General features: G+C 41.6%; 1 long non-coding RNA gene across 1 annotated transcript in view; it reads right to left on the reverse strand.

The window, feature by feature from the left end:
* Window positions 1–4,686: 4,686 nt before the first annotated feature.
* LOC118599705 overlaps window positions 4,687–17,750 on the reverse strand; it is a 43,991-nt gene continuing 30,927 nt past the window's right edge. The window contains exon 3 of the long non-coding RNA XR_004949160.1: window positions 4,687–4,768. This is a non-coding gene — a long non-coding RNA (uncharacterized LOC118599705). The remainder of the gene's footprint in view (window positions 4,769–17,750) is intronic.

Raw genomic sequence — 17,750 nt, forward strand, 5'->3', positions numbered from 1 at the left:
TATTTTTGTTATCGCCTGATATGAAAAAAATTATATCATGATATAAAAATTCCATTACGACCAGCTCTACTCAGGAATGCAAGTTTCCTTTTCTTTATATATATGTCCTCAATCATGAGAAAAAGAACATGTTAAAAACATCGGAGTGGGTCTTCAACAGCACAGCACTTCATCAAAGGTCAGATTTTTGTTGCTAAAAAAACATCTGATTTACAGTAGAATGAAAGGAATGTCTGACCAAAAAATAAGGGTCACAAAGTAAAACGGAAAATCATCTGAAAGGATTTTATAGATTGCAAATTTAATGTCCGTCTGATGGGGAAAAAGAGAGAGAGATCAGAATTAATCTTCTTAGCTGTTTGTTTGATAATCTGATTTAGTCTGATTTTTCGGCTGCAGCCTCTGCTTGTGGTTACTGATGCTTTCTGTGGACTGACCACAGCCGTTTTCACCTCCAGTAACCCCCCCCTTCATCCTCTCTTGTTTATTCGCTTTTTGGCACGAGATGTAAAGAAAATATGCGTTTGGGATAATCCCCCCTTGCGCAGTTGCGCAAATCCAGCGATGTGTTTGCTGGTGCACCGATTGCCCAAGATGACATCACTCAAGAAAGGCACACTATGTCTGTCTCTGTTCCAAATAAATGACCTACTTTGCACATTAACACAGATTTTTTACATGCAGTCGGGATCCAGGGCAGCTTTTTCCTTGCCAGCTCTGACACTTCTCACTATTTGCTGCATGAATTTTGTTCAATTCTTAGAAATCATAGGATTGTCATTCTTCTCCTGCCGTGTTCAAAGAAATATCAAAGACAGCAAAGCTGACACATTACACCACATGTCTTCTACAGACAAGATGAAGAAGAAGAAAAAAAGGGTGCATAATGCATGCCAGGTTCAGAGGCAGAATCATTGTCACACAAGTCTGTTAAAGGAGGTAACACACACGCAGAGGCCCACCTAAGGTGCTCCCGGCTCAGGCAAAGCTATTTCCAGACCGGCCCCTCCCCTCCTCCTGCACCTCCACCTCTGGTGGGGAAACCACACCACTGCTCAGGCTCCAGTCGCAGACATGACTCAAGAATGGATCCATTATTCACACAGGCACACGCACACAGGGGACTGGCACTCAAGGGTGGGATGTGGCGGTGGCACACGAATGTTCGCTTTTACTTAACTTCACTTAGATCTGCTCAAGCAGGCAAGACACTTAATGAGGTTCAAGAAGTGCAGCTTTTAGTGCAGTTAGGTCTGTGTGAATAGTAGGGGTGTAAGGAAAAATAAATTTGGCGATATATTGCGATGTTTCAATTGGCGATACGTATTGATTTAAAAATACTGACAAGACATATTTGACTATGAGTGCCCTTCGTTTTTGTTTTCCACCTAAACCCCCCAGCTGGTAGTTGGCAGCACAGCCCACTGAGCCAACACATTCTCACTCCCAAGTCGTCACACGTTTGTCTAAGGACCTCTCCGCATCACTATTTGACGTAGCTGGTGTCCCCAAGTCATTTTTTTTCAACGCACTGGCTGTTCCCTTCAAATTATGGGTCCCCAACTTCCAGGCCACAAACCAGAACCCGGTACTGGTATCAGCACTCTAACCCGGCACTGGAGCAGATACGGTACTGGACCCAAACTGGTACCAGACGCGGTATTGGACGAGGTATTGGACGCGAACCGGACACAGAATCAGACGCAAACCAGTACCGGGTTAAGGTTAAAGTACCAGTACTGGGTTAGGGTATTGGTACTGGGTATGTGCACTGGGCTTGGTATTGGGCGCAAACTGGACACAATAACAAACGCAGTACCGGTCGCAAACCAGTACTGAGTTAAGGCTAAAGTATTGGTTATGGGTTAGGGTACCGGTACTGGACACATACAGTGCACTGGGCATGGTATTGGGTGCAAACTGGACGCAGTACCAGATGCGACCCAGTACCAGGTTAAGGTTAGAGCACCGATACTGGGTTAGTGTACAGGTACTGAACACGTCCCAAGGACCATGCATTGTATTGGCCGCCAACCAGATGCAGTACCGGTACTGGGTAAGGGTACTGGTACTGGACGTGTCCCGTGCACTGGGCTTGGTGTCTTGCGCAAACTGGACATGGTACAGAACGCAGTACCAGACGCGAACTAGTACCGGGTTAAGGTTAAATTACTGATACTGAGTTAGGTTACCGGTTCTGGACACGTCCCAAGGACCGTACGTGGTATCAGCCGTGAACCAGACGTGAACTATTACTGGGTTAGGGTGCCTGTACTGAACACGTCCCGAGGACCAGCGCGAATCCGGTACTGCATCTCAAGGGTTACGGACCCGATATTCAGGTAGAATTTTTTTGGAAGTCTTGCTTTAAAAAAATAAAAAAAATAAAAAATTTTCTGTTACAGTCGATATGTATCATATCGTGATATATGCATCGGGATACATACCGTATCGCCAGGCTCCTGCCAATACAAACCCCTAGTGAATAGCCACTGTGATGCTAGCGTGTGAGGCAACTGAAAAGTCATAACTGGATGGATTTGCATTCATGCATACGTGTGTTCTGTGCTGAAACGATACATGTGAACGATGCAGAGAAACGGGACTGCAGATGCACAAACCCAAACGAAAGTCAAAACAACTTAAGACACACATGACATGTCAAGTCCCGAGAACGCCTGACAGCGCAACACAACTGCACACAACTCAACACAGATGAATACACAAGTGCCCTCACTCCGTTTCATGCACGCACAAAGAGGCCAGATTGTATATGAGCTTGCTCACGGACCATGATAAGAAAATGTGGCAAATGGGTAATCTGATATGCATGACTTGAGGTTTCTCTCTGCCTTTCTTTTTCTCTTGGAAATCGCAGGTTGCATCCATAATTTACACGAGCCTCCGTCTGTTTCTCTCTTTTTCACTCGGCTCCCTCCATCTTTTTCCCCTCTCCATCTTTCCTTCTCTCTCCTGGCAATCTGGCTTTTGCAGCTTTGCTCATTAGCATATTGCAAAATGTGCAGATGCCACCAAAAATTATTCACCTTGCAGCGCTTTGATGCCGTTTCACACATATACAAACTACAAGGTCGACATTTTGCACAGCGTCCCAAACAAAAGGCAGACGGATAAGGTCTCCTTTCGCCTCAGCCATAACATGACTTCCTTTGATCTGTTGTTTCCGAGCACCCCCATTCAATCCAATTACATCATCCATCACTGTGGTCACAGGTTTTCCGTGATGATTACTGCCATGGATTTTAATGGACGCTTAAAATTCATGAACTCTGAGGGGTATCTGAAAACATAATATTCATTCTGTTCAAAGGCTAATTGAACACAATATCCATGCATGTTTTAGCATGAAATGGAGCCTCAGCTTGCAGGTTGAGCTGCAGAGAGCAGATGGCTGGAGGATGGGGAAACGAAGATTAGCCGTTGTCCTCTTCTTGAAGATTGATATTTCTATTGATAGAGGCAGATCGATAACCAAACGTGGTAAATAATCATTGGTTCAAGTCTCCTGTTCAAATTTCAAACCCTGGGGGAGGCTAAAAGCAGGCTTTAAAAGGCGTGGCTAAAGACTATTAGCTGGTGGTCCTTCAGCTTCAATGACACGGTACTGCAGAGTGCAAACTGACTTTACAAGCTGTTTTAGCAAATTCAGATGAAAGAACTAATTTACCCAACAAGCATCAGGTGCCTAACCATGCAAAGCAGAAATGCAATCACGTTCTATTATGTAAATCATTAAGCTTCCATTCAAAAACAATGGTCACCCGCTTATTGTTACAGAAATTTCTCGTGTTCTGAAGTGTGAGGTCCAAAAATGCTCATAAAGACCCACTCCAATCAACTTTTGATTAATTTTCATTTATGATTTTGCCCTTTTTAGGCAAAATAAAAAACAATTTGTGTCTAGAACATAGTTTCTGCAGAGTGGAAGAAGTTCAATAGAAATTTGCCTTTTGAGCTATGGGCGGAAACGTTGGTGCAGAAGTAAGCCTCTTCTGATATCCCATCATCCCTTTGTTGATACTCTCTCCTGCTATCTTACAGCCCCCTTGGGCAAAATCAGAGCTGTCCAGCTCAGACGAGGAGGACCTACTTGGATCTAGTCATCTACAAGTGCATGCATCAGAATGAAGAGGAACTTGGACCTTGTGGCCTGCTGACTGTAGCACCTACATCACTACTCCAGGCTTTTTCCAACAGCGTTTTTTTGTCTCCTCCTGATTTACAACGATTTGAGAAAATACGCAATTTTAAGCTTAACTTTTGGTTTATATGTTCTCTATCATGAGAAATATGCCAGAAGAACATGTTTAAAACACCAAAACATGATTTTCATTGGAGTGGGTCTTTAAATATCCCTCTCAGAGATACTTCTTCAGATGAATCTCAGATCTTTTTGTTCCTAGAATAGAAAACAATTCAAACTCATACTTCCACTGAAACGTTAAGTCTTCTTCTTCAGTGTCTGTACAGAACATGACGGCAGGTAAAGTTTTTTTCCAGGTCAAAACCCGATGTGCATTCAGAGGCTTGTTTTACACAACAAAAGGTAAGCTCCTCACTGCAGACCTCCTATCTCATTTACAAAACCACAGCGAGCGAAGGCATATCGATGCCGAAGCTTACGGTGAGCTGCTTAGATAAAGACATAGGTGATAAATCAGGATCTTTACCAGTTTGTGGAGGACGTTCCTGTGTTTGCTTGTTGGCAAAATCCCTCTCCTTAATCCTCATCAATCACAGAGCGAGTCTGAAATGAAACAAAACACAATGCAAGGCATATCAGGACGTGTGGCACAAACACAATGTGCTTTTTAGTGATAGGAAGACAAGACTTAGGTGGTGTCACTTATCGAGATGTAATAAAGCACCCCGTTGTGCATGTGACAAATTGGAAGCACGTAACAAGGACTGACAGAGCTGGGGAGAAAATACATCTCTAATCCTGCCAAACAAGAAACATAAAAAGATTTAAATGACAAATAAAAAATGATTTCTTCTCGTCTTTCCTGTAAGTGCTTTGTGGCCATCCAGTTGCAGAGGCAGCTGTCTTTTAAGTCTCTCGGCTCGTGCAGATATAGTTTTTTCCTCTTTAACTGAGATGTGCAGAAGTTCTAATGGGACAACCACCTGCTGACTATCAATGCACAATAAAATATCGATATATCGCAATATTTAGTCCTGCAATTGATTCTCAAAGGGTTCTCACCAAGTATCGATCTTTTGTTTTTGTTTGAAGAGGTTGTAAAACATAATATTAATCATCCTTTGGTGAGACGTTCCTTAGAGGTAGATAGCGAGATTGACTGTTGTGAGCATCAATGTGCCTAGCAGCTACTTGAATTATTTAATTTTTTTATATAATGTAAGTTTTGATCGATTTTTACCAATTATTGCAGTATCGCGATATCATCGACATCGTGAGCCGTGTATCGTATCATAAGGTACCCAGTGATTCCTAGCCCTAATGCACAAGCCAGAAATTCATCATTAACATTCTGCCGCCAACTCCATTTAAAAGAAAAAGTTGGTTGAAGTTATTTGTTTAAGCTAAGGATTATCCCACATTTAATTACTGGTAAAAAAAAAGACTAAAGCTAAATATGCTTCTACAAATTATTAAGTTTCTCACACATTTGAATCAAATTCAATTAGCCACATGGGTTTAATTAAGCAAATATGATCTAATATTGTAATTTCACAGTTGGGTTTAGGATCCAAAGACAAGTACTAGAGTACAAGGAAACTATGGTAAACCAGAGCTCATTAAAGGCTTTAATGCATTGTATGCTGGCATTACCAACAGCACCATTAGCTGAGTGATTACTCCTAATCAAGATCTACACTCTGGGAGGTTACCTTTATTCTCAGAGAACTAAGAACACTCTGCCTGCGCCATTATTCACTGTTCATTACTGAACCTTAACTAATACAAGCAACACCCCTCATATTTTCTGGGACCTGGGCTCTGTTAATTATAGTAACTGAAGACAACAGAACTGCAGTTCAGGAAAATAACAGTCTATTGACCCGCTGAACCCACGCAGGCACAAGAACCATGCGCAGGCATGGAAAACCTCTAGTAGGGGCTTTAAACAGGCTGCTTTACAAATGCAGCAGAAATTACACCTCTTTTCAATTTAAATACAATGAAAACATGGTCAAAAATTATTCTGAATTTCATAAAAATACTGTAAGCTTTGGAGTCGGGGAGGGTCATCCTTTTACAGCAAATCAATGGCGCTAACAAAGATGAAAATGAATTAACCACAGGACATGCGGAGGGTTTTTTCTGTTCAATCCAGCTTTGTAATTTCACTGCCTGTGTGTCTTTAAATGACTGAATAGTTTGAAAGCACAATTTTACACCGCTGGTATTATTTCCCATTCATGCAAAGGCTCCATAATGGCATTAAATGAGCTGCAGTGGGTGATATGAAACACAAAAAAACACATGGTAATTCACTGGTATTCAGTGATGAAACATGAGGCCTGTGAGGCATGTTGTCTCACTCTCACCGAGAGGAAATATGGCTACCAGGCGCTACACTGACATGGAAAACACTGTCACCCCGCCGAACGACACAAGCAGAATTATCAGAGAAGAAACAAATGGAGGCATTGATTCAATAGTTGTTTATTTACATGCCTCTCCGGAGAAGAAATAAATTCCCGTGTTGCGGCTTTGTTTTCCCATCACACGACACAACGGGAACGCATGAAAAGAGGGGTGAGCGGGCCACACAAGCAGAACCTCGCGTGCACACACGCAAATACACACCCAAGCATCTTACATCTGGATTAATCTCCAATGGGCGTCATCACAGATGCCATTAAACGCAGCAGAAGGCGAGACTTGTGCAGGAAAGAGGCTGCCATCTGAATAATTTATTCCGAGGCTCATCTCGTCTCACACCGGGGGAATTCCTGCTTTCAATTTACACTGTTTTCCTCCCCATATTCAAATCAGGAAGCAGATTTGTTGTGATTGGCACACGGAAGGTCAATGTTAGCGTGCTCGCCTGGATTCTGTCCTCAGCAGGCTGGTATGCTGGACCGGAGAGTGTTTGCATGTGTCTTTGTTTACCTCACTATGTGCTGTTTAACGCTGGAGAATAGGCCTTTGGAGCACAGAGACAGGAGTGTGTCTGAGCCTATTAGACTATTTTCCAAGGACACAGAAGGGATCCAGACTGATGAACGCACACACATACACTACAGCTAATCATAGCTGTAGGATGTTTGGACAGCAGACACTAAACAAGAGGTAGGGGGGAAAAAAGAGGGAAAAGATGGAGGAGCTGAGGATGAGAACATGTGGGGAGAAGGCTGAGAGGGAGGCTGAAGGCACGCCCTCACTTTGTGTGTCACTGTGGGACTGGGAAAAGGACAGAGAACAAGCGCAGGTCAACTGTGACAGAACGAGCAGCTATTAACCAAACAGAGCAACTGTTATGAGGTCGCTGGGCTCACTTTGAGATATGAAATATGTTTTGTTTGAAACTTCTAGCACTTGAAGCAGCACCTATGATGCATTGTGTTGCTTTGTGGTGTTGTTGTAGCACGATTCCTTTAGGAGAGAATCATTTTGTTCAGCTCTACCTAAAAAGCAACAGAAACAAGTAAGTTTGAGATGGGAACAGAGGTTCACCCACTACATTTTTTTATTGTAAAATTGTTCCAGTGGTTTTTAGTTATGATTATGCAGTTTTTGGCCAAAATCAAAAAAGCCCGTGTCGCTTTTTAAGACATATTTTTTGCAGCACGGCATGAGTTCATCAGAAATTCTCCTTTGGGTTGTTGGCGCGGAAGTTAGCTCAACTAATTTCCCATAAAGCCTTTGGTTGTGTCCGAATTCCCCCCTTAATCACTACATAGTGCACTATATAGTGCATTCGCCATTTTTAGTGCTGTCCGAATCTACTAATTCCAAAATTGAGGGCACTGGAAATTTCCCAGAAGTCTTTGCGAAAAACTAGCTTACATTGATGGTCACTAGATTAGCAGATATAGACCACAATGCATTGCGGTCGAACAATTTCGAACAAATAAACGTTTTTAAATGTTATATTTGAATAAACCAACCACATTTTCACCATCAGAACACAGCAGAGTCATAAATAAACGTTGTGAAAGCTCGTTTTTATTCGTTTTTTTTTCCCTTTGTGAAATTGGTGACGCATATCCGGTCTTTAGAAAAACAAAAAAAAAGTAGTGAGCATCGTGTCCGAATTGTCTTTAAAATCCAGGGCACTATATAGTCCCGCACTATGTCGTCTTTTTGTAGTTAAGGGCTAGGGGGGGAATTCGGACAAAGCCTTTGTTTACAGTCTCTTGCGCTAGCTTATAGCACCTCACAAATGCAAGCTAACATTAGCCTAGCTAGAAAAAAAATAGCCGAGCAATATCGGAGCTATTTAGCTCTGATCAAATTGAAAATGAAGACATTACTGGATCAGTTTGTCTGCAAGTGGATGCTGCCAAATTGTAGCGGAAAAGCCCAGTTTTTTTTTCAAAGCCCGGGTTTTTGATCCAACAGGATTTGAAAAAAGAAATACTCAGGAATACGGTTCTAATTTTAAATGATTCTATGCATGTCCTCCATTATGAAAAAACGCAACAACCATCTTAGAAAAACACCAGAAATGAGTTACGGGATTGCTTTGAGAAAATTGGAGAGAGATCGGGTTCCAGGGAAGATGGCGCCCAAACACAACATTAAACTCATCATTAGCTGAAGCGAAAATATTGCAACTGTAGCCAGAAGCTGAGAAGCCAGAAGTTTTCTAACAGTAACTCGGTTACTGGCTTTACTAAGGGGCAGGCTTTAATAAGCTCGGCTTCTACCGCTCCTTTACCAACATGACAAATTTTGTTTGAAATGTTCCCATTCTGTTGTTAATGTTATTTTTTCAAGATGTCTTTTCCTGCTTTTCTTCTTCTTTTTTTTATTGTATTTTCTTGCCAAATTGTAATAAAATCACAAAATCACACCGTGTTTTTCTATTGGAAGAGAATTAAATTTGTTGAAGATTTCCAGCTCTGGTGCCATTTTGTGGCCATGTTGTTGACAGCGGCCGGGTACTTTTGGAAAAATTGTGCCTAATGTGTTCAGAAACGCACATTTAAGTGACCACTTCCATTGAAAGGTCTATGTAAACATATGTATATGCACATTTTGGGCTTCTGCGTTCAACGTTTGCTCGTTTATGGGTTGCTATGCAAAAAGCGCGTCCATTGAACCCAAATTAAAAGTTAAACCGTTTGAACTCTAACCAATCAGGGACTCTGGATGAGTGACATGTGGGTAGCGTCCTTTTCAAAACGCAGAAGTGCCAACCGTTTGAAAATTGATGAATTGTCAGTTAGCGCCAATCCTCTTCAAATTGTGAGTACATGCACTAGTACTGAGTAGCAACAGTCCAATGTGATCATCGTATGCTAAAAATGGCTTCAAGAAGGCCCATTTAGCGTGTTCCTATACGTATGTTAAATGTCTGGTGTGTATGTAGCGTAACAAGCAAAAAGTTTTTGTCATTTTTCATTAAAATATGCTGAGTCACAGCTTAGACAGTACATAGAGAACTGGACTCATGCCCGCTGGCCCGACCTCAAATGTTTAGGGCATTAGATTGACGGATTCTGAGACCAATCACTGCTTGCTAACGTTGTTTGGCCACAAAATGGTGAAATTTTACCACGGAAAAATGGCTTTACTTCGTTGGAACCAGAGGTGACAGGCTTGGTTTGTCCATCTCTATTCATGTCAATGGCTCACAGTGATCACAGGACTTTTCGTTTTGGCGTGAAAAATCCTGAAGACACAGTGACTGATGGCCAAAATGCTGCAGACCTTAAACCCTTGCCTGCTGTTGTGGCACCAACTGAGCTGGACCAACCTTATGCAGGAGACAGACACAAGACTTCAAGTAAATACGAGTGCTTCCACAATTAGGTCACCACAGTGATTTTTTTTCTCTTTCGATGCATCCCACCCTACATGTGTCTCCAATTTTTTTCAACATTGTCTGCCACTCCTCTTTAAACAGTTATTCTGTCTTTTGTGTCACCACGGAAAGTCTATAAAAGCGTACTTGTTGCTTGTTAAAATCGAAACGCCAGTGTCCACAGCCCAGAGCGTTGCGTCAGTGGTTTTTCTGCATGATCCTTGTGGAAATCTCTGTGCAACCTGAAGGGGAAACTCAGCACCAGTATGACACAGCATGCAGGAATGCACCAGCGGATGTGGCTCGCTCCGTCTCCTTCTCCTCCTCCTCCCCCCTCACTGTGGGCAGATCCATGCGCAACCCCGTAATTATCAAGGTTATTTTCTCCAGAGGTCCAAATCCCTGTTTATGGGCATGGACGCGTGTTACCAGGCTTTGGCTGGCATCGCCACAGGATACTGACTCTGGGAGACAAAAAAAATAAAAAATCAAACTGCTGCCCAGACATTGCCCCCTTCCAGCTGCTGTGCTTTTTTGCTCACATTTTTGAACAATACAACATTTATGATTTCAGTAGCGTGTCAAGACCTCAAGAAAGAAATCTCTGGCATTAAAAAAAAAGGAAAACCCAACCCCCTTCAGATACCAGGACTACAACAGACATTTCCTTTTGGCAATAGCTTCAGAGGAAGTCAAATCCAAGTGGTCAGAAGTCCTATAAAAGCTCTAACTAATCCAACAAGGTGGGTATTATACCAGTTAATTAGAGGCAAACAGGAGGCAACTCTGTTTTCTGAATGTGGCACAGACGAGGCTTGTTCCCATACTACAGTAGACATGTGAGCAAACAGGAGTCCAGGGCAACCTGAAATGCAAGCTTACGAGTACATTTGCATGTAACAAACTGTTAGCCGGGGTCAGTAGTGCACACACGCATGCTCAGAAACCGGCTTCTCTCCTCACAAAAGCTGCTTCCTCTCCGTTTCATCGAGCGGGGCCGGGCTTTGTTGGTTTGCGGAAATACCTCCAGAGGGAATGAAAATACTGGCAAGTCCCTACAGCTCTTTCAAGGGAGGGAAAGAGAGACGCACACACAGAGATGGGTCATGCAGCTGCGAGATCACTCACACACGCAAGCACACATGGATGCCAAGTGCCCATGTAGAGCTCCGGTTACACTCAGAGATAACCGTGTCAACCTAAAGAACATAAACACGGGTGTGAAGTTACAAGGCTCTCCGTGCACCAGAAGGAGCTAACTCTGACAGCACGGAAACCAGAGATGGACTAATTCTGTCAGAGCTGCCACAAAATTATACAAGGCTCACTAGAATTAACTAATTCCTCAATTTAATTTTTACATTTTTTATGCCAGAGAACAGTCCAGACAAGGGTCAGGAGAAGTTGAGACGTCTCAGGGATTTTAAATTACTTTGCTGTCTAGGGCTGTGATACACATCTATCCATGCACATAATCACACTTATGGGGAGTTCAATGACCCTCTGAAAAACTGGTTCACCAGAGAAAACAAAGAGGAATGTGCCGACTTCATCATCGAGTCCTCCACCTTTCGCGGTAACCGCCATGCAGCCACACTGCTGCCGTCTTCAGGTTTTTTTTCCTCAGTATTCCATTACCTCACTCTCTCTTGGCTTGTGAAAAACACATTTGTAATCAGACAAGAGCACTTAGAACAGATGACTGTAATCAAACAGTTAATGATCAGCCCTCCAGGCAAAAATACTCTACATTTGAAAGATATGCAAACCCGTGATTAAACAAAGCACACATGATTGGTCCATTGTTTAAATATTATCCAACATATAAGGTCAAACATTTCAATACGTCGTTGTTTTTGCCGTTTCATCCCACGGAGAAATTAACGTTGAAAACATCTCAACAGACTAGCCAGGTTAATTGTTGGCAGTATTTCAGGTGAGCACCCAACACATACACAGACTCGCAGTTCTCCCTGTTCCTCCTACACTCTTATTTAGTTGACCCAGGAGATTTAAACTCAGCATGCTGGGATTTTTTTTTTATTCAAATTGTGCCTCCCACACACAACTGAAAAACTACAATTTTTTTTTTCTATTCGACTGCAACAAGTTTTTATGAAATTATGTTCATCCCCTGTGTCTGTTAGCTAAAAATATACTAAAAATCCTGCATCTCATTGTCAAAGATTGACCAATAATAGTACAAGATCTGAGGATTTGCATTCCTGTGAGCAAACGGGAAGCAAGTGGTCAAACAGAAAAAATGTATTTTATAAAATAGTTCTTCTTTGGTACTAAAACTGAGAAAATACTTTACAGAAGCCTAAACTAAAACTGGCAGCTGCTGTGTTTAGTTTGGAAACATCAGCACTCTCTGCCGACACATCTGGATTAAATGCTCAAGCAAATTGGTAACAGCGCTAATCGAAACCCTCTTTTTCTGCAATTATCACTCAACACGCATCACACTTATTCTACTGATTGCTCTGAGAGCAATATCTGCTGTTGGGTTAAAGAAATACGGCAAGAAGAAAACTGAAAACTTTATTATTATTTAGCACGTTGATTAAATTAGACCTGAAAAAAAATCAACATTTCATTTAATTGCAGAGCAAATGTTGCAGTTTAATTAAAAAGGGATCAAAAATCAAGGTTAGTTTGGAGAAACACATTAATATGCTGTACTCCAGCAACACCACTTTGTATGTTAATCAGTGTTGCTGGAATCAAGTGAGTTCTTGAAACGTTTCTTGGTATCACTCGTCGTCGGAAAGTTACAGCTTCCAGCAGGTTCTTTTCTTGCTTTTGGACGTGACATTCCCACTTTACACAAAACCATCTGTAATAAAATGTGGACCGTTATCAATCCAGCAACCCACTGATCTCATTGTGTCAGTCAGCGGGAGGGCTTTGTTTGGTGTTTGGCACTTTTTTTTTTTTACAACTTTCTGCTGCTATTAGTGAACCGAGTGCACTAGGTGCCAACAAGTGTGTGTGAAGGAATACACTTCTAGTTGCAAAATCAGTGACACAACTCATTTAGAGTCCTGCAGCGATTTAATGCAAACAGAGGATGGAGGAATTCAGGGAGCGCTTCATCAACATGTTTGCTTAGTGCAGAGTTACAACCTCCACGTATCTATTACAGCTCAGCTTTAAACTAAGATCATTCTTGAAATTGTTTGCTTGCAAAAGAAATAGAAACATTAACTCATTCAGCTTTAAATGTGCTTATTAAACCAAGTTTGAAGACTAAAAATAGGTTTCTGGACACATTCATCTGCCTGATGGACACCAGAGTGTAACTGTGATTAGAATGAGGGAAATAATTCATATTTTGAATCAATATTTAACAAAAAAATGGTACGCCAAATCTATAAAATCACTAAATTGATCATTTATTTAAAATAAACATACATTTTTTTGGTCAAAAATATCACTTTCAGTCTGTTTTTAACCAAATATTTATGTTATCGATCAAATTTCCACCTCTGTTTTTAAAAGTATATTAGTCATGTAAAAAGGGACTTTATTGACCAATAATGATGTGTTAAAAATATATATTTGAGAAAACATATATAAAGTGCTTCAAAGCATAAATATACACACATCTTTGAACTTTGAGCATAAACAAAAACGTCAAAACATTTAGTTTCTGATTACATTTACATGTCTTGAGACCAAATCTACAGAAACTGAGAGAAAGAAATGCTGAATATGCAATCCACATGTCAAAAATAATCTTAAATGAAAAAGTTCAAATTCAACTTTCATTGTTTTTGAAACTAAAATTTTAATATTTCAAATAATTATTATTATCCATATTAAATGTGCAGGTGAGTCCCACTTTTCCTGGTGATTTTTGACCCTTTTGGCTTGCCATACTGCCTTCCGCTGATGGAACATCCCTGTTGCAGGAGCAGCAGCTGTGGGATAGCTAATGCTCCTCACTGGGAGATCTGAACCCAGACACAAAGACGTAAATATTTCACATTTATTCAGCTCTTCAAAATAAATAAACCTGGTGTCTCTGTATCCACGTCCTCCATGACAAATTTGTGAAAAGTTTTTGATGGAAGCTCCTCCCACACGTGGCGGGAGCTTCCGAATGACACCCTTTTGGATAACCTCAAGAAGCAACTTTGACGCTTGTTAAAAGAAAGATGGTGTACAGTACATGAATTTGACGCTGATTGTATTTGGTGAGCAAAGACAATTGATTTTAATAATGCGCGCGTAAGAGGGGGTTCCGCAATACACATATGTGACAAACCGTGGCTAGTGATTCAAAGTTAGTTTGATCCATCTTAAAAGCGTTTCCATTGGTCTTTATATTATAATTACACCATCTTTGGCCAAAATAGAATAGGACATAGTTTCTGCAGAGCAGCAATAGTTCTGTTAAATATTCATCTCTGAGTTGTGCGCAGGATCGTTGGCGAAGAGTAGGCCTGCCTCCACTTCCCGTCATCCCTTCGTCAACACTCTCCCACTAGCTTACAGCCCTCTTATGACCTTAACCTAACATTACAGGTGCAACAAAATACAGCGAGCAATTTTGAGCCCGACGAGGAAAACAAAGACATAGGGATCTAGTTGTCGAAGTGGATGCATTTTTTTTTTTGCCTGATTTACAATTTAAAAAAAGAAAAAAACAGAAATGCAATTTTTATCTTAATTGTCTTTATCTTAGTGGGTAATAAAAATAGTATTAAAAAGATCCCTTTTTGCTTTGCATCAACTTATATAAAAAAAAGCTAATATTTTAGCCTTTTCTATTATTTTTTTCTCATCCTACTCTGTAAAAATTTGTGCAAAAGGCAGATTTCCCAAAAGCGATCCTCTAAAAGCAGAAAGTTTGACTTTTTTAACCAAACCACTGACTGAAACACAGCTACGGCCAGGGAGATATGAGCGGAAGGCAGACTTGAGATGTACTGACAGAGTGGAAGAGCTTTTAAGACAGCTGCTTGAGTTTCTCTCTCTGTCACTCTCACTCACAAACACACACTCGTGCACACATACGCTCTGCTCTCCTTTTTAGCCAGTGACAGCAGGCACTCAGCGATGACACAAGGAGCATCTCTGGCAGCCTGTAAGGCAGCACTAAGCAGACAGAAATATCTGTTCTGACAGACGGACAGACCGTCACCCAGTACGACATGCATGCAGCTGTCACTGAGCTTACCGCACCTCTTCTCTTCCCTCTGCTTTGATTTTCTTTTATCTAGTTCCCTCTGAACTCCAAACACGCCGTATTTTGCTTTGCTCCTCCTGTTTTAATGTGTGTAGCTCTGCTTGGCTTATGGCCAGACCTGACCACACATCCGCCGGCTTCTTTTACCGTTTCACTCTTTCTCTCACAGAAGAATCTGCTCCTAATCTCTCTTTTTCTGCATCCCTCTCAGTGACAGCCGTTCTCAATTAGGAGGGTCAAGGAGCAGAGTGGAGAATAACTCCAGCTCTGGTATCTGGAGCTGGAAGGGCCCAAAGATCAGCAGCAACTAGAAACCACCGCAACGTCAAAAACTTGTGTGAGTGTCTCAGTGCACGCTTGCATAAATCTGCAACATGTCAACAGGCTGTCAGGGACCTCCCATGTTCCAATTTTAGAGATTTTGACACGCCGCTGCTTTCTGTCGTTCAGTTTACTGAATCTGGCTCTAAACAATAGGTGAAAAAAACACATCACTCCTGTACACGCAGGCACACCCATGCAGAAAATCTTCTACTTCCATGGCTTTGTTTCAGTGGTCCTAACTGAATGGAAGTGAGTCTGGCGGCTGCACTTTTACAAGCAACATCTGCAGGTGTTGCATTTCAAGCTGAGAAACTCACACTGTGAGAAGGAACTCAGACACCGAGGAATATTCACACAGGCTTTTCTCTCCGTCTCTTTGTTTCTGGCAGGCGCACGCTGCAGGTGCTGCGCCGTTCAGCAGCATCAAGCCCCAAAACACAACAAATCTTTTAACATCTCCATGTTGGTGGTGCCCGTGTCTCTAGTTTTAAAAGACCCCCACCAATTTCACTGAAACAATTAAAAAAATCCATGCTATGTGTAGTACAGAAAGCACGACAAGGTCACAAGTGTGACTTAAGGTCGAGCAAATTTGAAAACAAACTCACAAAATATTTGAAAAAGTTATCACATTCCCAGCATGTCACTTAAAGATGCCCTCATAAATAGCTCATCAGCTTAAGTCGAGAGTGTCTCCGTGACAATCAAGTCTGTTTGTTGCCGACTAGAGTCGAGTAGTTTGGAGGATCTTTGGCGGCGGAGCTTCTTATTCACTGACAGAAAGACCAATCAGCTTCTCTTCGCGTGGCACCCAAGTCACTCAGCTGTGAGTCTCTCACATCTCACACGTTTCCTATAATCGCTGCACCACAGATGGACATATAAGCGAGAAACACACTGTCACATTGACAATTGATATGTCTTCTGCTTTGTCATCCAAAGTAGGATTTGTGAAACGATGCCGACGAGGACACTGTGATTCTTTTGTTTAGCGCTACGAGCTCGCCGTCTCACTCCTGCACTGCAGCCCCCCCCCCTCTCTCTGGGAGTCCTGCTTCGGCGTGGAAGGAGCGTCCTCAGCATTATGAGAAGCCATTAATGAGTGTGTGGCTCGGAGTGTTGTGATGTGCGGCATATTACAGCCATTCATCAGAGTCAGGAGACACTTGACAGGCGGACAGCCAACAGGTTGTGTAATAATATAACACAGCCATGTCAGGCCTGCCACAGCTCCATGTCCCATTCAGGCCTCTAATGTTGTTTTCCTTCGGGTAATTGACGATGCCAGACAGAGAGATCCAGTGATGGATAACATAATGGACCAACCAGCACATAAAGATGGCGAGCCACTTGAGTGATGTCATATCAGATTATATGAGCAGATATTTGAAAGAGTATTAGGATTTATTACAACTTTCTCTCTGATTTTGTGGGCTTGGAGACACGTTTCAATTTCTACATTAACCTGTATTCCTACTCAAATTTAAGATTTAAAGTAAATTTCAATTAAAGAAATAGATTTTCCAAGTTGAAATAGCAAAAATCAAAGTCATTCAAAGTCATTACAGCGTTTTTTTCAGGATTTTTTGGACTATTCTTCTACTACACCTTTAAGGTTGCAATCTGCACTTTCATCACTCTGGCCTTTGACTCCCTTTGAAAACTATCAATGAGATGAAACTGAATTTTTTAACTGTACCTTATTATTTTCTATCCTGTGGTGATCATTTTACTTAACAGGAAGACCTTTCTATTTTTTTTATTTATTTTTTGTTTTGAGTCAAGGTTGGGGTGTTTGTGATTTTCTTTGCTTTTTTCCTCATTGCAATGAAAGTATCTTGAAAGGTGATTGGCTTAGCTTTGATGGACTGATGACCTTTCGGGAACAGCTACATTGGGTTTCTACTCATTAAGACCATTCTTTATGTCAACATGGTGGCAGACATGTATTAAGAAAATTAAGCTAAAAAATGCAATTTCTGAGTATCTCTTTTTTCAAATTAATGAGAATCACGAGTAATCAAATAAAAAAAACAGTGTAAAACTTCAAAATAAAAACTTGTAAAAGATGTGGAAAATATGCGGGGTGGGCTAGATGCTACTTGCTCTGAGCTCTCAGGAACGGGAGGAAAGTGGAAGGGGGCGGGGTTGCAATATGGTCCTGCCCACATTTCAATTTCTGATGAACTACAATAGAAACTGTCTCCTAGAGCAGTGGTCCCCAACCTTTTTGGGGCTGTGGACCGGCCAGCCAGTGTGGAGTT

Source organism: Oryzias melastigma, linkage group LG15 (assembly GCF_002922805.2).
Source record: "Oryzias melastigma strain HK-1 linkage group LG15, ASM292280v2, whole genome shotgun sequence".
In the NCBI taxonomy this organism is placed as follows: Eukaryota; Metazoa; Chordata; class Actinopteri; order Beloniformes; family Adrianichthyidae; genus Oryzias; species Oryzias melastigma.